The sequence below is a fragment of the Nicotiana tabacum genome, chromosome 6 (genome assembly GCF_000715075.1).
Source record: "Nicotiana tabacum cultivar K326 chromosome 6, ASM71507v2, whole genome shotgun sequence".
Taxonomy (NCBI): domain Eukaryota; kingdom Viridiplantae; phylum Streptophyta; class Magnoliopsida; order Solanales; family Solanaceae; genus Nicotiana; species Nicotiana tabacum.
The window spans coordinates 19,591,775-19,619,687 of NC_134085.1; the positions used below are offsets into that span (position 1 = coordinate 19,591,775).

General features: G+C 37.0%; 1 long non-coding RNA gene across 1 annotated transcript; it reads right to left on the bottom strand.

The window, feature by feature from the left end:
• Positions 1 to 9,547: 9,547 nt before the first annotated feature.
• Positions 9,548 to 20,459, bottom strand: LOC142181591 (uncharacterized). Its single transcript, XR_012710260.1, has 2 exons — positions 19,504 to 20,459; positions 9,548 to 16,691 (listed from the first exon to the last, which is right to left on the bottom strand). It is a non-coding gene; the product is annotated as an uncharacterized LOC142181591 (long non-coding RNA).
• Between the last annotated feature and the right edge of the window lie 7,454 nt (positions 20,460 to 27,913).

Sequence of the window (27,913 nt, forward strand, 5' to 3'; positions counted from 1 at the left end):
AAGCTTTTTCAAAAATTTCAGCAGAAGATGCTGAAATTATTTAGTTTATTTATAAAAATTTCAGCACTAAATAAGCTGAAGTTTTTTTGTCCTGGATAAGCTTTTTTAAAAAGTTCAGCAGAAGATGTTGAATTTATTTAGTTAATTTGTAAAAACTTCAGCACTAAAAGCTGAAGTTGTTGCTTACTTTCTGCTTATGGCTTAAGCTTTTTCTTTTTGACACGGAAAACAATTGCAACTGTCAGTGCCTTAGCCCTATTACATGTGGAAGTCACTTTACCAAGCAACTTTTACATGGCTAATTTTCTCGGCAAAAAATTGTCAAGACAGTTTTGTTTGGACTAATCGTAAAATGGGAACCTAGCTCTACTTAAAGACGCCTAATTAAGTAGTGTTTTTTTGGTCAGCAAAATGCACATCAAATAGTAACAAAATAGACAAACGAAGATGAGTGTGTAGAATCCCAGGAAAAGAAATCATTTCTAAATTTTCATTAACAAAGTGCATCACTTCGCTCAATATGTACAAATTCAGAAGAAGAAAAAAAAGAAACTGTATATAAGAAACTTTAAAAAATTGTACAGTTGCTTTAGCAGTACCAACAGCAGCAGAAGAAAGAAGAAGATAACGAAGGAGGAGAAAAGTTATTTAAAAAGTGGGTACAAATTAAAACTTAAAACAAAAAATATAAATTAAATGGGGGCGACCAAATAGAGCGCCCCGTGTAATTTTTATTAAAATAATAAGGGCTAATTAGCGCTTGAAATAGAAAATAGCCCAACTTTTATTTATTTACTTGCTTTAGTATTTTTTTTTTAACCTGTGGCCAGATTTTATTTAAAAACTCCTCATCCTTTTTACTTTGTCCCTATCTACTCATTCCAAATTTGCTTTTCTCATCGCTGCTTGTTTTTCTTTTTTCACCTGTCTTGAGTATTGTGATTGAACCAGAATCGAAGTCGGATTCTATTGTTCTTCTGTTGAGTTATTGGTTTGTTTAGCAAATATATCACTAGGCCAGATGCCTAGTAGCTAATTGTAATGATCTGGCCGGTTGTTTTGAGAGTTGTAGTCCGTTTCTCTCATTTACTGTTTATTTTATGCTTATTAGCTACCGTGTGACTTGCCGGGGTAGTTGGTTTGGTTCCGGGGATGTTTCAAAATGCGTTGAGACACTTAGTCTCATAATTGGAAGCTTAAGTTGAAAAGGATGACTGGATGTTGACTTATGCGTAAACGACTCCGGAATAGAGTTTTGATGGTTCCATTAGCTCAACTGGGTTATTTTAAGCTTAGCAGTGTGTCTGGATAGTGATTAAGAGGTCCACAGTTGAATTAGGCTTAAAATGGCGAAAGTTGGAAAATTTGAAGCTTTAGAAATTTAGAAGTTTGACTGAGAGTTGACTTTGTGGATAACGAGCTCAAATTGGGGTTCCAGGATTTGGAGTAGGTCTGTTTTTTCATTTGTGACTTGTGTGCAAAATTTGAGATCAATCGGACTTGATTCCATAGGTTTCGACATCGATTATAAAAGTTTGAATTCCTTAGTTTTTGTTAGGCTTGAGTTGGGGTGCTATTCGTATTTTTGATATTTTTTGACGTGATTTAAGGGCTTGAATAAGTTCATATAATGTTTTAGGACTTGTTGGTGTGTTTGGTTGAGGTCTCGGGGACCTTGGGTGGAGTTCAGATGGTTATCAGATAAAAAATGGGACTTAGAGCATTGCTGAAGCTGGGAGCCTTCTGGTGTGATCGCACATGCGAGGAGATTGGCCGCAGGTACGGCTGGAGTGGCCCAGGTGCTAGGGTGGTCTGCGCTAGGGAATTCTGCCAGTGCAAAGGATTTGTTCTCACCTGCGAGGTCGTAGATGCGAAGAGGTGTCGCAGTTGCGAGATTGGAGAGGAAGCATGGAGGCGCAGGCGCAGAAGTAAATCAGGAGATGCGGATGCGCATCTGCTCATGAGAGGCCACATATGCAGAAGTGTGTTGGGGGTCCTGGTTCGCAGAAGGGATGGGAAATCTGCAGAAGCGAGATCGTAGAAGCGGTCTAGTGGAACAAAAGTGCGAGACCCTTGGACAGAACATTAAATTCGAAGAGGTCATGATTTTGCTCATTTTGAACTTTGCAAACTCGGTCTAAGGTGATTTTTGAGAGGATTCTCGAGGGGTTTCTTAAGGTAAGTCACTTGTGGTCATTTTTATTCAATAATTTTGTTTCTCCATTGAATTTCCCACCTAGTTTGTGTATTTTCGAGGTGTGATTTTGGTAGTTGAGGCTAGGGATTTAGAGAGTTTAATTTGGGATTTGAGTGACGATTTGGTGTTGGATTTTGGTCAATTTGATATGGTTGTACTCATAGTTGAATGGGTATTCGGATTTTGTGACTTTTATCGGATTCCAGGACGTGGGTCCGGGGGTCGACTTTTGAGTTGACTTTTTGACTTTTGATTAAGAACTTAGTAATTTCATATGGAATTGATTCCTTTAGTCGGTGTTGATTGTATCGAATAGTTTATGGCTAGATTCGAGGCATTCGAAGGCCGTTTCACGAGGCAACAGTAGTTATTTGCACGATTTGAGGTAAGTAACACTTCTAAACTTGGTTCTAAGGGTACGAAACCCCTAATTACATGTTATGTGATTTGTGTTGAGGTGACGAGCATGGGGGCGTGCATCGTAAGAATTATGACGCCGATTCCGTGGAACTGTATAGTTGAATAATCTTGTTGTTACCCGTACTTTCACCATGTGTTAGAGTTATTGACCTACCAATCATGTTAGAAATCCTGCTTAGGCTACGTTTTGGTATTGTTAGGACCCACAGAGGTCGTGTTACAAGTTGAACTATTTGGTTAACTTGCCATTTTATACTCAGTCACAACTATTATTTGCATAATATGTCTCCGTCTCTGTTGTCCTTTATTTGATACATCATATCATAATTGTTTGGGATGATTATCATGATTCTGGCTAGCCCGAGAGACTGGAGAGATTAATGACTAAGTGAGACTGAGGATCAATTGTGAGTAATATTCATAGGATCAGACTGCTCGCCGCAATATATATTGATTCATGCCAGGATTTGGCTTATTATAGCGCTTGGGCGGGATTGGCCTCTCTGGAGTCTGCACATCCACAGTGGGTGCAATGCTAGCGGTTATTTACAGTTAGGCTGGATCTGCCCTGGTATATTTGCGTTTGGGCTAGATCTGCCCTGGGTTGGATCTACCCTGTTCTGTGTTGATTTTTATTGCAAAACCTGAAAGCATATCTAAATTCTTGCACCTTTACTTGTTGATTATAAATTTATGATATATCATTGTCATACTTTGTTGTAAGTTTTTGTACTGTTAATACTGCATGCGGACTGTATTACTCAAACTCATCACTTCTTTCCGTCCAAAGGTTAGATTTGTTACTTACTGAGTTGGTTGTACTCACGCTACACCCTGCACTTCGTGTGCAGATCCAAATGTTTCCAGACATAGTGCGTGCCGATCATTTGAGCAACTTAATCATTCGGAGATTACGAGGTAGATACCTGGCGTCCGCAGACCTTGACTCTTCTTCCCTATCTTTCAACTTTATGTATTTAATTTCAGTTTTTCATAGATAATATTTCAGACTTCAGTTGTATAGATGCTCATATACTCAGTGACACCCTTGTTTCGGGAATATCTATATTGATTTTTGAACTTCTATCCAGTTTATGAGAGTATTAATTATTTAAAGCTATTTTAGTTCATTTTTAATTTAAAAGTGTTGGAAATGTTTGGGAAGTCGGCTTGCCTAGTACTATGTCAGGCGTAACCATAACAGGCTATGTTTTGGGTGGTGACACTAATATATATATATATAGTGTTTGTCCAAAACCAAATCTAAAGTATGTAAAGCTACATCTAGCTACACTATGTAATCTAATTATTTGTATACGACCAAAATTGGGGAGTTCGACTTTGGGGATATTATGCCGCTCCACGCCAACCTCGAGAAGCCCGAAGTAGAACGTGTGGTACAACCCCGAGGTGTGTCCCTCGAGGGAGCACATCGAAGGCCCACTATGGTTGATCTCGGAGCAGTACAATCGATGATCGTCATGGAAAGGCGGGTAAGCTCCCAAATATATGTGTTTAGAGCTAACCTGGTCTGCAAGAATAGTACAAATCCGTACTAAGCTATTATATAACTGTACCAATAGCATTTCGTCACTATTATTAGACATTTACTATGTTGGGATTTCCCCTCCTATATAAAGGGGACCTATGTCATTTTGTAGACACAGGATCATTGAATACAATACAACGTTCTCTGCTCTATGTTTAAACAATTAATCTACACATTTATTGCTTTTGTTCATTCATCGTTCATTTATTCTTCTTCATTTATTGCTTATCATCAACCCATTAAAGGCTGCCTTCAAGATCCTACATCGCCGAGCTCGAGGCCCTCAACCTTATAGCCACGTCGGTTTGTTTATCATTCCTTGGTCATTTACACTTAACATTATTCACCTAACAACTAGTGTCACGCCCCCTTTTTCTCGAGCAAAATCAGGTTCGTGACATTTGGGAGGATAACTCATTACCTTTTGGGAATTGGGTTTGAATTTGAAGAGTCGCCACCTAATGATTAAGGTGCATTAGGACACCAAGAGGGTTTGATTTAAGTAACCAGAGATAGGGTAAGGGCTTGAAATTATCCCAAGGGGAAGGTGTTAGGCACCCCTCAGGATCCACTAATGTGGTTCCCGGCTAGACTATTGTTATGAACTTAAGTGCAAATAACACGTAAACAAATAAAGCTTCAAATAAGAGGGGATTTTCATATAAGGGTTTATAAACAAATAAAGTTGGAAAGAACTAAAAGAAAGCTGATTGTTTTTTTTAAAAAAAGTTTGAAATCTTTAGAAGAAACAAAGAAACAAAGGGAAAGGGGAGTCCTAGGTTTATTAATAATATGGATCACCCCACACAACATCCGGTAATCACTCCTCAGTGAGGGGCTACGCGTGATATTATCGCGTGGTCATTATATCCATATCTACCCTTTCCCACCCCGTTAAAGTATTAAAGCGCGAAATGGTCTTGTTTACTTATTGCATGCTATTACCCGTCCCAATCCTATCAGTCCCAGAGGTATTTAAGACTACTAATCCTAAAAGGGAGGGATATTAGGCTTATTTGTAGTTTCAAATGCAGAATTCTAAGGCGATATACAAAAATATGTATAGCAAGTTGGGGAGGAGAACATAACAAGTAAAAAAAAGGCTCAAATATACCTCCTTCAATCAAAGAAGCACGTAGTTAGCATGACTTACACATACTGTTTTGGGTTTGATTAAGAACTTAAAAGCTGAGGTAGACTGATTTATTACATAATTCAGATAAGAAACCCGAATCAGGCCTGCCTGCTGGTTGTAATTAATAAAAATAGATTCTATTTGTAATTTTCACCCTAAAGCTTGCCTAAATGTTGGACAAGGATCCTATAGACGTGGTGTCTAATGAATTCAGAAAGCATTGAAATAAACTGAATGCGTACGGGTTAAGAAAGGTTGCCAGATTATTAAAGAAAGGCAAGTTTTTAGCAAAAGCGTTATAAGTTCTGCAGATGATCACACGTCGTTATTACTGGTCTTAGCCTTATAAGTGAATGAAGCGATTCAGATTCGATTAATAATTCCTATAGATATGCTTTCTATGTGTTGTCGATTTTAAAACCTTTTATAGACATGATAAAGAATGCAGAAGCCTTATAGACATGATATCTAGATTGCTAGATGAAGAACGTATATACGGGATTTAGAAGGACCTATATGCATATTTCTCTATATGCATATGCAAAATTCAGATTTCCAGGTACTTATGGGTTTGATTTCTATATGAGAGCATGCAGAGTTCAGAAATACTTATAGACATAGCATCTATGTGAGAAAATCAGAATACCTATAGGCAGGATATCTATGTGAGAATGCAGAATTTCAGAAATACATATATGCAGGATATCTATGTGAGAATGCAGAATTTCAGAAATACCTATAGGCAGAATATCTACCCTTTGCATACATAGTTACCCCTCCTTTTTTCACTAGCCATCCCCAAGAAATTATTACAAATTATTACAGCCTGGAAAAAAAAGTAAAAGAATACATCAGAAAATTGAAAAGTACAACCAAAGATAGCTTGATTCAGGCTTCATTTCTGAAATATGAGGTAAACCTACTCCAAGCGATCATGATCCAAAGACTTTCTCCCATTTGGATGTGTCAAAGTTCCCTAAGAGCCTCAAAGGGGACTCCGGGCAATGCTCACACCCAAATACATTATCAAATTTAAGGGACAGAATTTTGAAATACACGGTTGAACAAATAAGGTAAGAAAATCAATTAGTAGCCAGTAAATCAAGAGTCGGAGATTTTGTAATTATTAGGCTATGAATGAACCAAGTCAGAAAAGCTGACAAAGGTTTTAACTTAAGTCGAATCACATGGAAATCAACAAACAATTGAAAGAAATCAATCAGACCTATTAAGAAGGAAGTCTGAAACTAATCAAGATTTGAAAGACATTTTAGAGGAAAGTTCATCACATATAAAGAGCATACAGACATGTTAAGCTGAAAGAAGATGTCGTGTCGTTGCAAAATCAGTAGATAATGGGCTACAGGAGCATGGTTGTCACATAGGTTAGCAATGTAGAAGAGAAGTAGCAAAAAGATCCAGGGTAAAGCAAAAGTCAGAATCATATGAAAAACAAGGATTTCAAAGCTCAGTTTAGAGACTCGAAACTGGTCTGAAAGAGTTTAGGGTTTTTGAAATAAAACCAGTTCGGGTAAATCACATAGCCAATGGTTTCCAAACTAGGACGAACCCTAAATTCTAGGGTTTCTACCATCAATCGAGTGCAGAGATGAGAGGACAAGTACTTGAGTCGGAACAAGTTCAGAGGTCTCAGAAAAGAACTGAAACCTTTAACATGTTCCTTTCAGCAACAGAAACTTATGAGAAACATGGCAAAAGAGTAGCATACGAAACATAGCAGAGGAGTTCAAAGAAAAAATGGTAGAAAAAACTAATACGACACATACTGGAGAAGCTGATAAGAATAGTAGGAGAAACACATTAAGACATATTAGAAGAAACTTAACTAGAACATAGTGTAGGAAACTTAATAAGACACACTCAAGAACACAGTGGGGGAATATACAGTAAAGAAACACACAAGAATCACAGTAGAGAAAAATACAGTAGAAGAGACATGCGAGAATCACAGTAGAGGAAAATATAGTAGAAGAAACACACAAAAGAAAGAGAAAAATAGAGAAACATCTAAATATTTTAGAAAAACCCTAGATCGGAAAAAGAGATGGTTTCGAAAGTAGTTTTTTGAAAGAAAATCCAGAAAATCGTTTAAAAACTTAGGGAAAGCATAGATCTGGAATAGATCTAAAGAGATTAGAAAAAACTCAATGCTAGGGTTTTTAGAGGAACCCAAACGGTGAGAAAGGCTTGGATCTAAACAGAAGGAGTCGTAACCAGGCTCGAAACAGACATAGCTTGCAGAAGCAGGGCCGGAGATGGCCGTAAAGCTTGAATCAACAGAGGTCTGGACCCAAATCTTCGTGGTCGAGTCATGAAGCTTCAGTTAACCAAACTTGAGGAGCCATATGTGGCTTGGTGGGTGGTGAGACCACCATAGATTTAGGTTAGAAGGTGGCCGGATGAGATGAACAGAACTCATCGAAGAGGAGAGGGAAGGTTCTAGAGAGAACCAGAAGTAGAGAAATAGAGACGAGTGAGGAATGAGAGGGATATTGGGGGGGTCGCTCGGTTAAAAAAGGTATGGGCGGATCTAGACCGTTGATCAAAATTGATCAACGACCAAGATTTGATATGGGTTGGGTCGGGTAGTTTTAGGATTGGGCTTGGGTCGGGTTTTAATTGAAATTGGGCTGAAATTGGGGTCCAATTAGGGGTCAGATTTTAGGCGAAAATTGAAACGGATTAGGCTATTATTTAAATAGCCAGTTTTTCCCTTTTAAAAAATTAAACAAAATTGTACATTAATATCTGAAAATAAATTGAAAGCATCAAAATGATTTATAATATATAATTATCAATTTAAAAATATTAAATCTCATTTTATGAATATGAAACGAATGTAAACCTAAAAAAGGCTAATATTGCAATTATGCAATTCTATACTTTAAAATACCAAATAAATTTGTATAAATACCTTAGCTATATTCCAATATAAACATGAAACTCCAATAACTGAATCACCAAAAATGATAATTTTGGGATAATTATTGGGTTTTTCTTGATAAAATAAGGCAGTAAATTGATTTAAAAATCGTTGAAAAATTAAGAAAAAAATGTAGCCTTGGGGTATACTTATATATGCATATACATACTATTTGAAAGGTATTTTGAATATAAGAAATACAGGTGTCACACCTCCTTTTTACACACCCGAAGGTGATATAAGGGAGTTTTTCCACTTTACGTGACATTATTTGAAATGAGATTATTTATTTATTTTTATTCAGAGTCGCCACTTGGGATGGTTCGTTTTCTGGTGTCCCAAGTCACCGATTTATTTTAAAATCCCAAATCGAGAAAAATTCAACTTCCCTTTTGAAGTCTACGAACCAGAAATTCTGAGTAAGGAATTCTGTTAACCGGGAGAAGGTGTTAGGCATTCCCGGATTCCGTGGTTCTAGCACGGTCGCTTAAACTATTATAATTGGCCTATTATCTGATTTTATTACATGTTTTAGCCTATGGCACAATTTTAACTTATTAAACCGCTTTTAATTATTTAAAGAATTAATTCAAGATTATTCAAAACATATCGCAAGCCACGCTACATGAAATGCGCCCGTGGTTCACGACACATTCTATTTAATCTTGTTGGAAATTAGAACCGGGTCACATGAAATGCACACCCGAATTTTAGTAGTAGCCATGACAATTATATAATTAACGCGCCTAAAGCAAACTACGAGGTTCGTTTTTCAATTAGTTAAAAATAGAAAGTATATTAATAATGCAGGAAAAGTAAGATTCTGAAAAGATATAATACTACAAGACAAAAGAGTGAATGGGGTGCATAAAAGAGTATGGCCACGTTACTGATTTTGATCACATTTCTCAAGTCTCTTTAATTCAATATTGGCCAAAATGCCATAGTAAACATACATCACTAATTTTTATTGTATGGAGGTCAAACATACAACCATAGTTTCTGCCTATTTTTATGCCTCACCATATATTTCATGAATCAAATCAGAAGTGAGAAACGTAGTAAACATACAACAAAACGGCCAATCACTATCCCGATGCAGTCCACCCTCTTTCACATTATTCAGCAATCAATTCCAACATAATTCAGCAAATTTTATCCAAAAAAAAGAAAAAAAAAGAATAATGGAAACAGAGAAGATAAAGAAACCGTAATGGCAAATCAACTGCAGAGACAAAATCTAGCAAAAATACCAAAAACAAAATGATATCGTTTAAGAAAGGCAGCAAGTCACTATCGCCATTTCATGGAAGCAATTTGAAATAGAAAGGGTCAAGTGCAAACAGAAATACCAAATATTCCACACATTCCCAATACCAACTGTCAAGATCTAAGCAAAATGATAATTCTATAAAAATAGTCCATTAACTTGAATCGCCTAGAAAGAAAAAGCAAAGCAACTTACTTGTTCTACTCCAATGGGATATACTTCTGCTCCCAATTCCTTTATATACATGGAGATGAATACAAAGATACAAGCTCGACGAGAGAGCACGAACAAGCTGGATCGGGCACGGGGAACTTCACCGACGACGAACTCGAATCAACCTTGATTTAACTCCACTCCCATACTCGAAGAACCGAATATCAGAATCAAATGAAGAACAGAAATGTTATCATCGGCAGACTCGAACTTCAAATGGAAATCCGAATCAAATAATTCTAACCGAATCCATCTTTGAAATCGAAATCTACAGAAAAAAACCAAAGTGTTTCTGGATTTTTGATTGAGAAATCTAATAGAACTGATATGGTTGTTTGGGTGTGACTGCTGCTTCCTTAGGTGTACATCTCTTGGGGATTTTCCGATAAATAAGACGATCATGGAGGTTGTTTGTGTTTTGGATTTTGGGGTTTGCGGCACTGCTTCGGCTCCCCTGTCTAAGGCTCTCTAATGGTGATGAAGAATGAAGAAGAAGGAGCGTGGGGGAGGTCTGATAGGAAAACAGCGGAATGCAACTTTTTTTTTGTCCCCTCCATGCTTTAGGTGTAGGTACTATTATATAGGGGTAGGGATTAGGTTAGGGGTATGTGCCTAGGAATTATAGTTTTGGGAATTATGGGCTAGGTTCAAAATTAGGCTTAAAGATGGGTTGCTCGAGCCCAAGTTTTTTTTCTTTTCCCGCGAACGAGACTAAAATACTACCTTGTTTATTAATTAATTTTACTTAAATAAAATAACTATTAAAATAAGACTGACCATTAAAATAAAATTATTTTTTTGTATTTTCAAAATATCGTACTAAAAGATAAAAAAAATAATAGAAAAATCATTACAAAATTAAGATAACATTCCTAGAATTATTTTTGTATTTTTGAATTTAGTAGACAAATTAAAAGTAACTAGATAAAAATATTAACTAGCTAAATAAGAGAAAATATTTTTTGTAATTTTTTCTTTTGTGTGATTAAATAAAACAAATAGAGTCAAAATTAATTGAAATAACTATATTAGGCCTAAACTAAATATTTACATGCTAAAATATATAAAATCTTGGGGAAGGTCAAAAATTACATGTCTACAGCTGCCCCTCTTTGACTGAAAACGCGAAGAGTTTTTAGACAAAGAACGACTAGACAAGTTTTTTGACCGACCCTTATTTGGAGAGACTAAAACTAAGAGGAAATGGAATGTGACCGAGCCCTGGTATCTGAGCTGCCTACATATCCTTGGCTATAAAGGAATCAGGCCACGTGTAGTTCAAAAGTGAGTGAGATGATAGAGTATGCCGAGGCGTAGATCCAGTCGAGGTGCCGTTCTACCGAGGTTCCGGTCCACGGTCCTGATGTTACATCAAAAATCAAAACATGAAAAAGACTAGCTAAGCCTATCAACTACGAGTTACAAGATTCTTATCTATAAGTCTTCTGAAGCTTGATCTTGAGTCTTGAGTGGTTCTTCATGCAGACTTTAGATTTGAACCTTAACGCTTGCTAGTTGCAGGTGCTAGTTCGTTCTTCTTCAGGTTTTCAAACCAAAACGGGACATGCAGAGCTTGTGACCTCAGCCCTGTCTTGAGCAACTCACATCTTTCATTAACTTCTGCATTTGGATTCACTTCTTGTCTTTTTTTTTTGTTTTTTTCTTTTTATTTTGGATTGTGACTAACTTATGTTGATCATCTTGGACTACTGACTCGCATTCTTGACGCGAGCTTCTTTTGTTGCTGACCTGAATTGCATTCTTAATTAATTCTCTTATTTTCCAGGTGGGCACCTGATTGCTGAACTTGAACTGACTTCCTTTGAAACTTGGACTGTTTTCCCTTGAAACTCGAACTGTTTTCCCTTGAAACTTGAACTGTCTTCCTTCGACACTGCTTTTCCTTGAAACTTGAACTATCTTCCTTCGAAACTGCTTTCCCTTGAAACTTGAGTTGTCTTCCCTTGTTCTTCAGGTGGGCACCTGATTACAACAATACAGACAAAACAAAAGAATTTTTTTTCTTTTTTGCCCCAGTTTGCACTAGGAAGATTTGTGAGTTGTTAGCAAAATTGCAAACCACTCTTAATATTGATGCAATGATGAGAGTAAACTAAAGAATAGACTAGGAAAACTATAAACTAAGCTTGACTAAAGTAAAGACTGACCCTATTCTCCAGGCGGGGCCCCTGATTTCAAGAAAACTAGACATTGATAACTAAAAATTGACCCCTCTTCTTTCAAATTCAGACTTCCCTTTTTTTAAAATTATTATCCTAGGAGAAAATTCATTGGACTAGGTTTTCTATCTTAGGAGAAAGATTTATCAGACTAAGATTTTGATCATAGGAGAAAGTTTATCAGACTAGGTCTCTTTTATATTTCTTTTTTTTGATATCTTAGGAGAAAGATTCATCAAACTAAGATTTTGATCCTAGGAGAAAATTCATCTGACTAGGTATCATTTTTTTGGTATCTTAGGAGAAAGATTCATCAGACTAAGATTTTAATCCTAGGAGAAAGTTCATCAGACTAGGTTCCCTTTTTGTTATCTTAGGAGAAAGATTCATCAGACTAAGATTTATATCCTAGGAGAAAGTTCATCAGACTAGGTTTTCTATCTTAGGAGAAAGATTCATCAGACTAAGATTTCTATCCTAGGAGAAAGTTTATCAGACTAGGTCTTCTATCTTAGGAGAAAAATTCATCAGACTAAGATTTTGATCCTAGGAGAAGATTCATTAGACTAGGTCTATCTTTGTTATCTTAGGAGAAAGATTCATCAGACTAAGATTTCTATCCTACGAGAAAATTCATCAGACTAGGTTTTCTATCTTAGGAGAAAAATTCATCAGACTAAGATTTATTGGGAGAAGATCCATCAGACTGGGACTTTTTATCCTAGGAGGAAAAAATATAAAGATCAATGGCGAGATTTTATTCACAATAGCAAGACAAATAAAGGCAAAGATTTGAGAAACTTCCCTTTGTCGGCTCTTCTCTTCTTTTATTTTCTTCTTTTTTTCGTTTTTTTTATTTTTAACCACTTTCCTTGCACTGCTTTGTTCCTATTTCACACAAAGAAAAATTGTTCAGTTTTGAAAATGGTGGTCGGTTTGTGGCCTTGAGTCTTGGGCAGCTTGGCTTCTGCTCAATCAGCTTTAGTCGGTCTCAAAAGACTTTTGTTCTGCACCATCTCTAATTGTTTCACACCAGTACCATTTGTATTTATGGCTCAATCAACCTTATCCCAACTGGAGATCTTTCCTTAGGTGACATTTTTCGATATCTTTGAATGACTTCCTGCTTTTTGAACAATTTATCTGTCAGAGGGAATCACAAGTTATCTTTGATTTTGCCAAGTAGGCTAACAAGAGTCTTGGGGAGGAGCTTTTGCATGAATCCTTAAGGCATGTTGACTATAACAATTGAGTGTGCTGGCCAAATTTACTTTGTGCAACTGAAAAGCTGGTAGCAGATTTTGAAATCTTTTCTTACTTGTTTTGACAAGAACTAACTCAGAGTGAAGGACACAATAATGCAAAGAAATGAATATTAACAAGAAATGCCCCCTTTCGGAAGGACAGAAGGAAGAGTTTTTTTTCTCTTTCCTTTTTTTTCATTTTTTTCAATAACTAGTCTTAATGGTCATGACATGCATTTTGGACTCAACGACCTGATCTATCAAACTAATCCAATCTTCCCTTTTGTCATTCTTATGACCTTTGAAGTCGGGCTTGTTCGTGCCAATCCTTCGCATCATCTTCACGACTCACTTTTGACTGGTGGTGCTCCGAGGGGTTTTCACCAATAAGTCTCTCTCATGTGTTCATCTCTGCTTACCGTCACCTTATAGTACCCATGAAGGTTTAACTAGTAAGACTCTCTCATTTTTCTTATTATTCTTTTTCTTTTACTTTCTTGTGCGAGCAACTTGACAATGTTATATGTCGTGTGACAACCGTTGCTCATTGCATGCTTCTCTTGGCATTCTTGAAGGCATATTGGGAGGTCTTTATTTGGAAGGATTTTGGATAGGGTTGGAAAGAAAGGACGTCATGAAAGCTCAAAATAAACTCAAAGTAAAGGGGGTTGTGGACTTACAACTCTTGGAATCGACTCTTTCAAAAGTGAAATAAAATCTCTGCCCCAGTTTCAGATGCTGGGGATTTTGGATTTTTCTATTTTTCTATTTTTTTCTTTTTCTTCTAAATTCTTATTTGGTTGGACCGAACCGTGAGGCTGCCTACGTATCCTTATTTTTTAAGGAATCAGGTCGAACGTAGTTCAAACATCTGACCTAAACTATTTTTCATCTTTCTTTCTGTTTCTCTTTTCCTTTTTTCTTTTTTTCTTTTTTTTTGTTTGCCCCAACTTCTATTTTTGAGGGCATGGACCTTTGATAATTCTTTTTTTTCCTCTAAACTATCTAAGAATTGCCCCAGTTTGTACTCTTGGGACATGGATTTTTTTTCTTTTTCTGTTTCCTCTTTTTTCATTTTTTTGTTTTTGTTTTTTGACTCTGGACTCTAAACTTGATTCCGAAAGAGGGTGGTCAAAGAAAATAACACATTCTCAAAGGGGTGACAAAAGGTATAAAGTGTTTTGGGTAGCAGAAAAAGGGTCTCCCAACCTCAAGAACGTCAAACATGGTATCTTTTCGCGATCATAGCATTGACGAACATGTCTGTCTTCTTGGTGTGCCGTGGTCACGAGACATTTTTCATCCCTTAGTGACAAACTTTCCAACAAACTTCAATTGATTAAACATCATCAAGCCCTATCTTCACAATGATTTGAAGGTGAATTTTACTCGACCTTAGTTCCAAAGTATTCAAACTCTTTATTCATCCTCAAAAATGTCTTTCCCTTAGTTGTCCAATTCAAACTTCAATGAATTTTCTAAGATCTGGCCAAAATTCCACTTGCATGCCATGTCATTTAAACTAGCAGGAAAAGAACTAAGCATGGAATGACACAAAAGGAAAAATTGTATTTCATTGAGTAAACAGCAAGACAAACAACCTAAAATCCGAGTTACAACCCTAAATAACCCGGCTAATAAAATAGCAACAGAACAGAAAGACAAGACTCACACAAACAAAATGGAGGGATAGAAGGGTTTGACTCAATAAAACAAATAAAATATAGTCACAACCCTAAAATAACCCAGATAATAGAAAAAATATCAAAACAAGATACCAAGATTCCTTCCTAGTGATGAGGGAATGACTTTTCAATTGCTAGGCTTGGCATTTAGCCACAAATTTGCTCATCAGAATCAGCAGAGCCTTCTCCAATTTCAACATTATTAACTTCAGTTAGCAAGTTCCCGAGAGGATTCTCATAGTCCATGTAACCAAGCATCGTCCCCACAAAGTGTGCATCATGATGTGCAGGTAGAGGATTCTGCGCGATATTCTGGATGTCACTGTCTTGGATCACAATCAGGTTTTCCCGGATCATACTTTCTATTTCTCTTTTCAAATCCCGACAGCTTTCAACATTGTGCCCCTGGGCATTGGAATGATATTCACACCTTTTAGAAGGGTCAAAGCTTCTCGCACATGGGTCCACATGATTTGGAGGAATAGGTGCAATCATGTCATAATGCTTTAATTTCTCAAACAAGCTTGCAAATGACTCTCCTATTGGTGTAAAATTATCTTTCAGCCTTTGTTCCCTTCTATACCTCTGGTTTGGATGTGGGTTATAGGGCATTTGAAAATTTTGTGGAGGCTAGTGGAGATTTTGCGGTGCTGGTGCTCGCCTTCTGGGGTGTCTTGGTGGCTGGGCAACATACCGATGTGGAGCGACAGAGTATTGTGGGTTTTGAGGTGGATAGCAATGCTCAGGGGAGTCATGGGAAACCTGATGAGGCTGCTCATACCTTAGAGATGTTCTCCTAGGACCTCTTCTCGACCGTGATGTCATCATGATTTCTTCAACCTTCTCATTTGTGCCGCTAAAATTATCAGATTCAACCCGGACAACCTGAGTTGCGGCTTTAAAAACTGCTTGACTTATAATTTTGCTTGTCTTAAGACCATTCTCTACCATTTCTCCCATTTTTGATTACTTCTGAGAAGGATTTGCCAACTGCGAACATCATGTTTTGAAAGTAATCTGGCTCTTGCGCTTGAAGGAAGACAGTGATTAGCTCATGGTCATCCATGGGTGGCTTAACTCTAGCTGCTTGCTCTCTCCATTTAATGGCATATTCCCTTAAACTTTCACTTGGTTTCTTCTTCAGGTTTGAAAAGGAAATGCGGTCTGGGGCAATGTCGATGTTGTATTGGAACTTATTGGCAAAGGCCTGTGCCATGTCATTCCAGACGTACCAGTGAGATGTGTCTTGATCCAAAAACCATTCAGATGCTACTCCCGCAAGGCTTTCCCCAAAATAAGCTATCAGCAAGTCTTCGTTTCTTCCCGCACCCCTCAATTGATTACAATACCTTTTCAGGTGGGCTATGGGGTCTCCATGTCTATCATACTTTTCAAATTTGGGAGTCTTGAAACCAGGCGGCAAGTGGACATCGGGGAACATGCATAGTTCTTTGAAGGCAACACTCTTTTGACCTGCTAACCCTTGCATGTTTTTCAACCGTTGTTCTAAGCTTTTCACTCTTTGGGTCATTTCTTCCTATACTATCTTTCGGGCAGGTTTCTTAATGTTTGCAGGAAGATCAAACGAGTACGAGTGGTACTCAGGAGAGTGGTACTGCTCTTGCTGTGTAGCAAATTGTGACTCATAACGAGGCTGTCCTTGACCACTGGCCCATGCTTGACACATTTCGGTTATTTGCTGTTTCAACATTCTATTTTTCTCAAACATAGTAGACTTTTGTTGAACCCTCTGACCCTGAGTCTCTTGAGCACTTGTAATAGCTTCGATGTCAGTTATCATTTTTCCTCGGATCTTGTGTTTCCAGCTTACCACAAATCGACTACCTCAACTTTCTTCACAATTCAAAACAAAACATGTTAGAATGGACTCAGTCGGTCCTTATTATTATCAATATTTTTTCATTTTTTTCATTTTTTTTTCATTTTTTTAATGGTTAATCGAACCTGATGTGGGTTGCCTACGTATCATGTAGGAACATGAATCAGATCTTGTGTAGTTCGGGAATATTGAGAATAAAGTAAATAAACTAACTCTTTTTTTGATTTTTCGAAAGAAAGACTTATAAAGAAGAAAGAGAATATTTTTGGATTTTGATTTTTCTTTAGCATTTTTGCAAAGAAAGACTTCTAAAGAAGAAAGATTTTTTTTTAATTTTTTTCTGGAATTTCGAAAGAAAAACTTCTAAAAAAGAAAATATTTTTGGAATTTTATTTTTAATTTATGAAAGAAATGATTCTAAAAAAATGAAAATATTTTTGAATTTTGAATTTTCTTTTCAATTTTGTTAGAAGAATGAAAATATTTTTGGATTTTTGGAAGAAATTAAAAGAAAAATATTTTTGTATATTTTGTTTTTTTAAAAAAATAATTAGGGTCTAAAAGAAAGGCTTTCTAAAGAAGCAAGTAATGGAAAATAGTTTTGGATTTTTTTTTTTAAAAATTGGGGTCTAAAAAAAGACTTTTCTAGAGAGGAAGTAAAGGAAAATATTTTTGGATTTTTTGAAAATTATGGGCCGAAACCGATGAGGTTTTCCTACGTATCTCACATCCGGTGAGAATCAGACCAGCGTAGTTCGCCCAGTTTTGAAGGAACAGGAAAACATGACACTTGAAAATATTAGCTCATTTTGAAATGACTTTTTGTTTTCCAGAATTTTGGCAGATTTTCAAAATTTACTAAATACCTACCTCTCACTTTTTGTTTCTTTTTTCTTCTTTGTCCTCTTTGTTTTGATTTTCTTTTTTTTTTCAATTTTTTTCATTTTCTTTCCATATTCTAGAAGTCAGTCAACATGCAAGGCGAAACAGACAGATACGCAAGTAGCACGTAAGATGTATCAAGATGGTCTTTTGATTTTTGGGTACATCTGTCCTAGACGGACCCAACCCCTGCGTTGAGTCCCCAAAGTCAAAATGCACATGATGCAAACAAGCGTTCCTACTAGGGATCCGACATGAGGCTATGTTATACTAGGTTTAAAAACCTGGGTTTATTTGTTCTAGACCTGGCTTACCCGAGCGGACAGCTCGAGCCGAGGGGGGGGAGGGGGGCAGCGTACCGGGAATACAGAAGCTTCACCGGCTTTGCAACTTGTCCGAACCTCGTTCTAAAATTGGGATATGACTCTAACAGAAAAGAAGTCACACGAAGTGCACACTTCCTAGATGATTTAGAAGACTCAGAGATAAGAGGGTTTCGTAACAATTTATATACAGTTCAAACAATATTAAAGCGGTAAAAAATGGCATTTAGCACATTAGGTTCAAACATGTAAAAAATCAGATAATAAATAAAAGTCAAGCATAACAGCTACTCTAAGCTCGAATTCTGAACCCTGAACCAGAAGTTCTGGGTTCTTATCCCCAGCAGAGTCGCCACAGCTGTCACACCTCCTTTTTACACACCCAAAGGTGATATAAGAGAGTTTTTCCACTTTACGTGACATTATTCGAAATGAGATTATTTATTTATTTTTATTCAGAGTCGCCACTTGGGATGGTTCGTTTTCTAGTGTCCCAAATCACAGGTTTATTTTAAAATCCCAAATCGAGGAAAATTCGACTTTCCCTTTGAAGTCTGCGAACCAGAAATTCTGAGTAAGGAATTCTGTTAACTCGGGAGAAGGTGTTAGGCATTCCCGGATTCCGTGGTTCTAGCACGGTCGCTTAAACTATTACAATTGGCCTATTATCTTATTTTATTACATGTTTTAGCCTATGGTACAATTTTAACTTATTAAACCGCTTTAAATTATTTAAAAAATTAATTCAAGATTATTTAAAACATATCGCAAGCCATGCTACATGAAATGTGCCCGTGGTTCACGACATATTCTATTTAACCTTGTTGGAAATTAGAACCGGGTCACATGAAATGCACACCCGAATTTTAGTAATAGCCATGACAATTAAATAATTAACACGCCTAAAGCAAACTATGAGGTTCGTTTTTCAATTAGTTAAAAATAGAAAGTATATTAATAATGCAAGAAAAGGAAGATTCTGAAAAGATATAATACTACAAGACAAAAGAGTGAATGGAGTGCATAAAAGAGTATGGCCACGTTACTGATTTTGATCACATTTCTCAAGTCTCTTTAATTCAATATTGGCCAAAATGCCATAGTAAACATACATCACTAATTTTTATTGTATGGAGGTCAAACATACAGCCATAGTTTCTGCCTATTTCTACGCCTCACCATATATTTCATGAATCAAATCAGAAGTGAGAAATGTAGTAAACATACAATAAAGCGGCCAATCACTATCGCGATGCAGTCCACCCTCTTTCACATTATTCAGCAATCAATTCCAACATAATTCAGCAAATTTTATCAAAAAAAAAAGAAAAAAAAAGAATAATGGAAAACAGAGAAGATAAAGAAACCGTAATGGCAAATCAACTGCGGAGACAAAATCTAGCAAAAATACCAAAGAAAATGAGATCGTTTAAGAAAGGCAGCAAGTCACTATCGCCATTTCATGGAAGCAATTTTAAATAGAAAGGGTCAAGTGCAAACAGAAATACCAAATATTCCACACATTCCCAATACCAACTGTCAAGATCTAAGCAAAATGATAATTCTATAAAAATAGTCCATTAACTTGAATCGCCTAGAAAGAAAAAGCAAATCAACTTACTTGTTCTACTCCAATGGGATATACTTCTGCTCCCAATTCCTTTATATACATGGAGATGAATACAAAGATACAAGCTCGACGAGAGAGCTCGAACAAGCCGGACCGGGCACGGGGAACTTCACCGACGACGAACTCGAATCAACCTTGATTTAACTCCACTCCCATAGTCGAAGAATCAAATATCAGAATCAAATGAAGAATAGAAATGTTTTCATCGGGAGACTCGATCTTCAAATGAAAATTCGAATTAAATAATTCAAACCGAATCCATCTTTGAAATCAAAATCCACAGAAAAAAACTAAAGTGTTTCTGGATTTTTGATTGAGAAATCTAATAGAACTGATATGGTTGTTTGGGTGTAACTGCTGCTTCCTTAGGTGTACATCTCTTGGGGCTTTTCCGATGAAGAAGACGATCATGGAGGTTGTTTGTGTTTTGGATTTTGGGATTCGCGGCGCTGCTTCAGCTCCTCTGTCTAAGGCTCTCTAATGGTGATGAAGAATGAAGAAGAAGGAGCGTGGGGGAGGTCTGATAGGAAAACGGCGGATTGCAGCTTTTTTTTGTCCCCTCCATGCTTTAGGTGTAGGTACTATTATATAGGGGTAGGGATTAGGTTAGGGGTATGGGCCTAGGAATTATGGTATTGGGAATTATGGGCTAGGTTCAAAATTAGGCCTAAAGATGGGTTGCTCGAGCCCAAGTTTTAATCTTTCCCCGCGAACGAGACTAAAATAGTACCTTGTTTATTAATTAATTTTACTTAAATAAAATAACTATTAAAATAAGACTGACCATTAAAATAAAACTATTTTTTTGTATTTTCAAAATATCGTACTAAAAGATAAAAAAAATATTAGAAAAATCATTATAAAATTAAGATAACATTCCTAGAATTATTTTTGTATTTTTGAATTTAGTAGACAAATTAAAAGTTGTAAGCACGTGATTTTTGACCATCCCCGAGGATTTTCACATTTCTTTTAGCATAAATATGTAATTGGGTCTAATATAGTCATTTTAACTATTTTGCTTTATTTCGTTGCAAAAAGAAAAATCACAAAAATATATATATGTAAATTTTAGTTTATGTATTTCTCATAAACTTGAAAAATACAAAAAAAATTGTACTTTATTTTGGTACTTTATATAAATCCGAAAATTACAAAAAAAATATAATTCTATTAATGTTTTGTAGTCGTTTTAATTTTGGAAAAATACAAAAAATTTTATTTTATATTTTTGTCTTTATTAAAAAATGAAAATTACAAAAAAATAGTTTTATTAATATTTTATAGTCATTTTAACTTTGAAAAATACAAAAATATTACTTCATATTTAATCCTAATATTTACGAAAATTACAAAAAATAGTTTTATTAATATTTTGTAGCTATTTTAAATCTTGAAAAAATATTTAAAAAAGATATAGTTTTGTTTAAATACTAGTCTTATTTTTGGTAGTTATTTTGCTTACATAGGACTAGTTAAGCAACGTGTTCCTATTTCTCGGGTTCGGGCAAAAGAATAATATTCGGGTTCAAACTACCCGCTTTTAGGCCTAATTTTCGGACCTAGCCCATAATAATCCGAGTCCGCCACACGTGGGGAACACGGACGGAATCCCATACACGGAGAACCCCACCACGCGTGGGGAACACAAGCCTCGAACCCCACCACGCGTGGGGCTCATTTTTCTGGGCAAGGACTATACAAATACACGGACAAACTTTGAAAGGAGGGGACTTTCTTCGAAAAAAAAAGAAAAGGACTGTTCATCTTCCTTCTTCATAAAGAAGAAAGAAAGAAAAACCGACGGGAAGAAAACGAACAAACGACCCCCGCGACCAACAGTTCCCTCTCCATCCCGTCACCTTCCCCGGCACCCCCACTGTCAACAACCACCCAACCAGCTGCCTCAAGACCACCGTCGAACCACCAGCTTCCCTTCTTCCTGACGAAAACCCTAAACCAAAAAAACCTACTGAGACCGACCCCCAAACCACCTGCTCCGACGACACCCTCTCCCTCGTCGTCTCGCAACCAGTCCGTCGTCACTGCCCCCCAACCCCGACTCGACCACCCACCACCTTCTCACACAACCACCAAACAAACACAACCAGTCGCCACCCCCACTGCGTCGTCATTGCCCAAGGTGACCTTCCAGTCGCACCCCCACGTCCAAACGACTGCCTGCATCGTCCAAATACCACCTTCAACCAACAACCTCCCGTCGAACCCCCTCCTCCTCACGTCCAGCAAAACCACCAGCTCCATCGCCCACCTCCATCCCGCTGACCCCTCGTCGACCACCGACGTACATCACCAAACCTCCAGCTCGACCTCACGCCACCACCAGTCTCCCCGTCGTTTCCTCACGCCCAGCAGTGGATCAAACGACCACTGAACACCGTCCAAACACCACTGCTTCAGCTGTATTGTCCAAACGCGACAACCAATCAGCCCATGTTATCGCTGTTCTTTCAGTGTCGTCGTGCAGTCCGTTGAGGTCGCCTTGGGTTCGTCAAGGTCCGGTACGTCAAGGTTGTTGTCCGAGGTTTCGTCGCAGGTCCAACGCATCGGACGTTAATCTCAAGTAGGTTATCTCTGCCCGTGTCCTTCATGTTTGCTGTTTAGTAATATGTATAGGTGTTTGTTGAAATACAATTCTAGTTCATGCGGATAGTACGCGAAATTACGCGAGACATATATACATGATGATTGCGAATTGCTATATTTGATAATTAACTCCGTATGGTATTGAAATTTGGCCGTGAATGTCTTTTCCGTTGTTTCGTTATTTTAAGTAGCTATTTGACATTTTGTTTCTTCATGTTTAAATTGTTTTTATCCAAATATTTGTCGTAATAGAGGTTTGCACATATTCTGAAAGGTGTTAATTATTTAGTTTGTCTTAATAGTTGTTTATACATGTTGTAGTAATGTTGAAATTATAGTAGCAATTTAAATTCCGCGGAAAAATACTCGCTTCATCAAATAGGTTCAATCTATAACCTATGACCTCACAAAGTAGTAAAGAATGTAGTTATTTTAGCCTTATCCTTTTTTTTTCTGAAAAAAATAAATAAATAATAAATAAATAAAAAAACGAGACAAGCTTCACCAAAAATAAAAAATGTACAGATTGCGGAGCCCTCACAAAATGTATGTATTAAATACTTAGATTCCGGGATAGGCCGTTTAGCAAACTTCACGGCCCTACCCAAAATAATAATGCGCTAGTTGCTTTAGGCGCGCCTTTAATAATATTATCTCCTTAAGCTCGGGTGCACATTTATGTGACCCAAATCCAAGTCTCAGCGAAATCGAAATGTGTCTCTAATCACGGGCACATTGATTGTGACGTGGTCTGAGATGCATTTCCACGACGTTGCAAATTCCTTCAAATAAAATAAGAATGAGATGAGCCTCGCCGAATAAAAATACAAATTGCGGGGCCCTCAGTAAATACTTGTTTTAAATTACTTAGAATTCAGGAGGACCGTTTAGCAAATTTCACGGCCTTCCCAAAATAATAACACGATAGTCTCTTTAGGTGCGTGTTTAATAATCTACTTTCTTAAACTCGGGTGTGCATTTCATGCGACCCAAATCCAAATCCTAAAACATTGAATAAAAATATGTTCCGGATCGTGGGTGCATTTCATGTGACGCGGTCCGAAGACATGTTTTAAGCGATGTTCACATTTCTTAATAATAATAAATGAAAGCGGTAAAAGATAAAATTTGCACATGGTTCATAATTGTATTAAAAATCAGATAAATAAGCCGAATATAACAGTTGAGCGACCGTGCTAGAACCACAAAACTCGGGAATGCCTAACACCTTCTCCCGGGTTAACAGAATTCCTTATCCGGATTTATGGTACGCAGACTGTAATATAGAGTCATTCTTTTCCTCGATTTGGGATTAAAATTGGTGACTTGGGACACCCTAAATCTCCCAAATGGCGACTCTGAAATAATTAAACGAATCCCGTCTCGATTGTCCTTTAATTGGAAAAAACACCCTTGTACACTCTCGGGTGCGGAAAAAGGAGGTGCGACAGCTCTGGCGACTCTGCTGGGGATCAAACCCAGAATCTCTGGTTCAGGGTTAGAAATTCGAGCTTAGATAAATTGTTATATTTGGTTTTATCTGATTTTGTTACATGATCTATGCTTAATGTGCTAATTGGTTGTCTTTTACCGCTTTGATATTACGTGAACTGTATATAAACTGTGCCGAAACCCCTATCCTTTCTGAGTCTTCTAAATCATGAAGAAGGGTGTACTTCGTACGACTTCTTTTCTATATAGTGTCAAATCCCAATTTAGAACGAGGTTCGGACAAGTTGCTAAGCCGGTGAAGCTTCTGTATTCCCGGTACGCTGCCCCCCCTCGGCTCGAGCTGTCCGCTCGGGTAAGCCAGGTCTAGAACAAACACCCAGGTTCTGAACTTAGTATAACAAAGCCACATGCCGGATCCCTAGTAGGAACGTTTATTTGCATCATGTGCATTTGACTTAGGGGACTCAACACAGGGGTTGGGTCCGTCTAGGACAAGCAACCTGAAAATAATAGACCATCTTTTGGCATCCTATGTGCTACATGTTGTACTTATTCAAGGGTGAATTGTTATATTGATCACGTTTAATAAGAAGGCCGCACGTTTTTCCATCATGATCTTATTTTAATTAAAAGCATGGGGAACATTTGTGGAATTCAAGAGGCCTTGGTATTCCATATGTCCCCCACGCTTTACATTTTGGGAAAAAGCACATGGGGAACCTTTGTGGAATCCAAGAAGTCTTGGAATTCCCTATGTCCCCCATGCTTCATTTTTGGGAAAAGCACATGGGGAACATTTGCGGAATCCAAGAAGTCTTGGAATTCCCTATGTCCCCCATGCCACATTTTTGAAAAAAATACAATAAATATATAAATATATATATATATATATATAAAAGAGCATGAAAATTCAAAAGATTTTGTATGTTGTCATCATTTTCCATAAATTAGAAAATCGTGAAAAAAGAGGAGAAAATAACAGTGTAGAGATATAACTACTTATTTTTAGAAAAAGCAATGTCCAAATAGTATCGAAACTCTGCCGAAATTTTGAGAAAATAAAAAAAAATGTCTTATTAGTTTGTTATATTAAAAGAAAAGGAAAAATAGAAGAAAAAATCATCATTGTTCTGTCTTGTTTTTTTTTTCCAAAAAGAAAATAGTTTGTTGTGCCATTAAATAAAAATCAAAAAAAAAGTCTGGTTTTTTTTTTAAAAAAATGTTTTTTTTTAAATCTTATTTTGGTTGTCTATGAAAATGCCAAATACAAATAAAAAGAGTCGGGCGTTAACGTGATTTTATTATCTGTTCCAAAATAAATATATATATAATCAAAAAAAAATTTCAAAAGAAATTTCAAAATTAAAAAAAAAAACCGAAAACATTTTGATTCTTCTTTAAAATCCAAAAAAAAAATATTTTTTAAGCAAGGTAAAAATTCCAAAAAAAAAAAAATTCTTTAAGAAAAACAAAGGAAAAAGAAGGAATGTTTTATGTTTTTTGTATGTTTTTTTTGTTAATTTGTTTGTTTATTATGAATGAAAAATAATAGTTTATTTGATTGTTGTGGAAAAAATATAATAAAAAAATAGAAAATGGAAAAGGGTCTTCCCCAAAATAGTTTATTTGCCCGAACTACGCGGGTTTGATTCTCACCGGATGTGAGATACGTAGGCAACCCTCATCGGGTCCAACCCCACCTTTTGCTAAAAAGCCAAAAACAAATAAATAATAATAAAAGAATAATATGTCAAATTTTAGTTTTGTCATAAAGAAGTCGGGTGACGTTGTTTTATCAAGACATAGCCGAATGTTCCCGAGAGGGACGCCGGAAGGCTGACTTTGCATAAACAACCACCTTTTGGGTCATTTCTTTTTTAAGATTTGGTCCAGTTGACCCACACAGCCTTAAAAATCTTCGTCCCAGAGGCGTTGAAAAGTCGTGTTTTCAATATTGACTTTTCTAATTCGAAAAACGATAAAAAGAGTCATAAATAAGTCGGGTGATGTTGTTTTGTCAGAAATAGCCGAATGTTCCCGAAAGGGACGCCGGAAGGCTGACTTTTCATAAACAGCCACTTTTGGGTCATATTTAAGATTTGGTCCAGTTGACCCACACAGCCTTAAAAATCTTCGTCCCCGAGACGTTGAAAGGCCGTGTTTGTAGTATTGAGTTTTCTAATTTTAAAATCGATAAAAAGAGTCATAAATAAGTCAGGTGATGCTGTTTTGTCATAAATAGCCGAATGTTCCCGAAAGGGACGCCGGAAGGCTGACTTTGCATAAACAACCACCTTTTGGGTCATGTTTAGGAGTTTGGTCCAGTTGACCCGCACAGCCTTAATAATCTTCGTCCCCGAGGCACTGAAGGGCCGTGTTTGCAACTCCACGTTTTCATTGTAATTTGAAAAAAAAAAACAAAGAGTCAGCAATTAGGTGAATACCGTTCGGATTTTTGGTCAAAATAAGCCGACCCAGCTTCGGCCGCGTCTTAAACCGTTCTTGCCGAAATAGCCTTAGAGTATCTTTTAGTTGTCGAAAGGTTATTTTTGTAAAAGAATGGACAAGTTTGTAAAGTGCCAAAATAATCCTCCTCGACCTCAAAATTCATATGAATTTGGAAGAGGCCACATTTGCAAAAATAACCGTTTGGTTGCATTTGTCAAACAGAGAAAGGGAGCTGATCATTTGTTTTTGGAGTTTGTAAATCTTTTAATTAGAATATGTGTGTTGTTTGATTTTTTTTGTAGGTCATCTTCAGACCTTTGAAACCCAATTTGTTTTAATATGAAAATTGAAAAAAATTGTTTGTTATTGTTTATCTCTTATTGTCCGAACTACGCAAGGTCTGATTCATGCGGAGTCATGATACGTAGGCAATCTCCATAAGATTCGACCACAACAAAAAGAAAAGAAAAAAAAAAAGAAACGAAAAAGAGAATGAAAAAAAGAATGAAAAAAAAAGAAAGGAAAAAAAGGAAAAGAGAAAAGAGAAAAGAGAAAAATGGCAAGCTGGGAATGAGGAATGAGTTTTTATTTTATTTTACTCTATTTTCAAAAAAAAGAGAAAAAGAAAAAAATAAATAAAATAAAATAATAAACTAGTTAGTTTATAACCCGAACTACGTCGGTTTGATTCTCACCGGATGTGAGATACGTAGGCAACCCTCATCGGGTCCAACTCCCTTTTTCATTTTTACCAAAAATGATATACCATAAAGCATATATGTATATATATATACACATGTATATAAATACATATATTGTTTGTTTTTGTGTTCAAAGATTTTTTGTTTAGAGTCAAAATAAAGGTTTTTGTTTTCGCCTAAAAGGTCACCTTAATAAATGTGCAGGATGAGCACAGAGCAAAATGAACCATTCTCGGCCCTCAGCGAGGTCCCTCTACAACTCCACATGTGGTGGAATGACTTGGAAGCTGATAGCAAAGGGGTAGTAGGAAGAATATTGGGAGGTTTTGTAAATTTGTTGGGTGTTAGGCCGAGGACAGATATTCTTGAAGCTCTAATACCATTTTGGGACCCAACCCGCAATGTATTCCGTTTTGTCGACTTTGAACTTTCACCGACACTTGAGGAAGTTGTCGGATATGCGGGATTGAATGAGAGGTTAAGAGGGCAATATTTGCTTTCGCCAAGGCCAGTGTCTCCGCATGCGTTTCTGGATCTACTAAGCATTAGTCGGAAGGTACAACATGACGATTTATCGAGAGGATATTGTGATCTCCATTTCTTGTATCAGCGGTACGGAACCCCGCAGGGTTTCGAGGAACCGAACCTTGGGCTAACTCACGGCGGGAACAGAAACAAATGGGAAGCAAGACGTACTTTGGCTTTTATCACAGCATTCTTGGGAGTCATGGTCTGTCCAAGGAAGGATAAAAAGATAGAGATAGGTCTGGTAGGGATGGCCGACGTGGCAATCAAAAGAACCAATAGTACTGTGGTTCCTTTGATTTTGTCCGAAATCTACCGGGCTCTGACTATATGCCGAGAAAGAGGCAAGTTCTTCCAAGGTTGCAACCTGTTACTTCAGCTATGAATGCAGGAACATCTCCATCACCGAGTAGGATACATGAACCACGGGTTGACCGAGAGGAATTGTATCAGCGGATTCAAGAAGCGCATGACAGGCGCCAGATTTCCTGAAGGTGTCGAAGCGTGGTTTACACGGTTAAGGTCAACAACAGCTGACCAAATTGAATGGGCATTCGGTTGGTTGACTGATACTGAGGTGATCTATATGTCGGCTGAAGAATGTCATGTTCTCTTAATGGGGCTTCGCAGCATCCAGCCATATGCCCCTCATCGGGTATTACGACAAC